The 2,500-nt window shown below is 49.4% G+C and overlaps 1 protein-coding gene across 1 annotated transcript in view; it reads left to right on the top strand.

Annotated features, from left to right (window-relative positions):
* LOC132448053 (dedicator of cytokinesis protein 4-like) overlaps positions 1–2,500 on the top strand; it is a 75,177-nt gene that overhangs the window by 32,791 nt on the left and 39,886 nt on the right. The window lies entirely within an intron of this gene.

The following is a 2,500-nucleotide window of genomic DNA, read 5'->3' on the forward strand; positions in this document are numbered from 1 at the left end:
AATAAATAATTTCATGATCTTCACGGTACAGTATTTCGCAAAAGCCGTGCTCGGTTTTAATCTTTCAGAGCCTTACATAAGACAGTGAAAGATTAAGCACTTCTGGAATGGAGAGAGGAAGGAGGTGTTTCGACAGCATGGCGGTCCCAGCTAAACGGGGAGAGTGGGGCCTCCTCGATATTCGGCCTAATATGCGTCGTTTTCGTTTTCCCCTTTCTTCTTGAGTCAAACAGACGTAAAGCGCTCTCGGTGTGTCTGACGTGCAGAGCGGCAGCAGAGGTAGAGCACCGAGCAAAGGGTCATGTGCAGCAAAACGCCATCACTCAATATCAATTCATCCTCTCCCCTCTGGTTGCCAAGGAAACCCCTGGGCCCAAGGATGTTCTTTGTGTTTGTGTGTGTGTGTTTGTGTGTGTGAGTGTGTGTGTTGGTGTCTGCGCGTGTTTGTGTGTCTGCGCGTGTGTGTGTCTGCGTGTGTGTGTCTGTGTGTGCATGTGTGTGTCTGTGTGTCTGCGCGCGTGTGTGTGTGTCTGTGTGTGTTTGTGCGCGACAGGGAGGGAGACGCAGAGAGAACAGCATCGGTTTTGAGCCATGTGAGCTACACTGACATACGTCTCTTTCCACCAACACCTGTACATATTACTTGTTCGCCTCATAACTACCACCGTGTGTTCCCATTATGGATCTGCTGGTTTGCTTTAAGGCTCCTTCCTTTGTTATGGACATGCTAGATCAGTCGATGCTCAAATTTCAGTATGGTTAGAGGGACGTGGGTGTGTCAGGATAACATCGGTACTGTGTGTCAGGCACAGCCATGACATAGGACGTCAATGGTGCTGCCAAGCAAAGATATTGCTGCAATCGCGTCACTCAAGATGGCTGTTCAAAGGCATTCCTTTTTTCTTTTTTAATTACCATTGCCATGCACGACTTGACCTTTGGCTTGAACAGCGCTATCAAGTTATTGTCGTTCCAGGATATCACAGAGAGACAGATCTATTGCCCATGCTACCTCATGTTAATGCTTGCTAATGATTGCTGACGCTAACTAATGCTAATGCTCGTTAATGTTATCGTTAATGCTCCAGATTGCTATGCTAACTACCATAACATTGACAGTGCTTTAGCGTTGTGCTTTGCCGCCTAAGCCCAAGCCCTTCCAAGCCCGCCGCCTAAACTTCCTCACGTGAGGAAGTTTAGGCGGGAGGTGAGGGGAGGTGGAGGATTGGTTGGGTCCAAGGAGGGAGGAGGAGGAGGAGGAGGACGGGGGGAGGTGGGGGAGGAGAGGGAGGTGGAGGATTGGTTGGGTCCAAGGAGGAGGAGGAGGACGACGACACCGGTCGTCGTCGGTCGGCCCTATTCTCCGGTCGCCTCATTACAAGAAGACTGTCATTCAATGACACCTCCTCCTCCTCCTCCCCCTCCTCCTCCTTCACCTCCTCCTGCTCCTCCTCCTCCTCCTCCTCCTCACTTCCTCCTCCTTCAACTCCTCCTCCTCCTCCTCCTCTTCCTCCTTCTCCTCCTCCTCCTCCCTCTCCTCCTCCTCCTCCTCCTCTTCCTTCTCCTCCTCCTTCACCTCTTCCTTCTCCTCCTCCTTCAACTCCTCCTTCTCCTCCTTCACCTCCTCCTCCTTCACCTCCTCCTTCACCTCCTCCTCCTTCTCCTCCTCCTCCTCCTTCACCTACTCCTCCTCCTCCTCCTTCCCCTGGCCCTGTGTTAGAGGACCAAAGAGGGGCTGGTAATCCAACATTTAGGCAGGCGCACAAACAGAACCACAGCCTGACGCTGCCTGCATTTTACAATGTAACATTTTGTGTGTGCGTGCTTGGACTTGTGTGTGTGTGGTTTGTGTCTGTCTGTGTGAAAGCGCATGTTGTCAAGGTCCAGGCATGAGGTTGAGTAATGAGGTGCTAAAATTGTCAGAATGTAGGTATTATGATTTACAAAATGGCACACTTTTTGGCATCTGTGAGACAGTGGCCCTGTGATATTTTGTGTGTGTGTGTTTGTGTGTGTGCGTGCTCATGTTTGTATCCGTGAATGTGTTTGTGGTTGTGAGAGTCTGATGGTGTGTATGTCCATTAGGTATGTGTGTGTGTGTGTGTGTGTCTGTGTCCGTGTGTAATTGTGCAACGCCATTGGCAAGTCTGATGGTGTGTGTGTGTGTGTGTGTGTGTGTGTGTGTGTGTGTGTGTGTGTGTGTGTGTGTGTGTGTATGTATGTGTGTGTCGTTGTTTTCATATTCATTTATGGGTGTGTGTGTGTGTGTTTTTCTGATTATGTGCATTTGTGTTTGTGTGTGTGTTTGTGTGATTGTGCAGCGCTTTGAGTGTGTATGTGTGTATCTGTGTATACATATTTATTTATGCATGTGTGTGTCTTTGTTTATGTGCATGTGTTTGTGTGGGTGTGTGTGATTGTGCAGCGCTTTGTGTGTGTGTGCGTGTGTGTTTGTGTGTCTAGGTCTAGGAGATCTGTAGCACTTTGAGGTTGTTGTCTG

Source organism: Gadus macrocephalus, chromosome 19 (assembly GCF_031168955.1).
Source record: "Gadus macrocephalus chromosome 19, ASM3116895v1".
Lineage (NCBI taxonomy): Eukaryota > Metazoa > Chordata > Actinopteri > Gadiformes > Gadidae > Gadus > Gadus macrocephalus.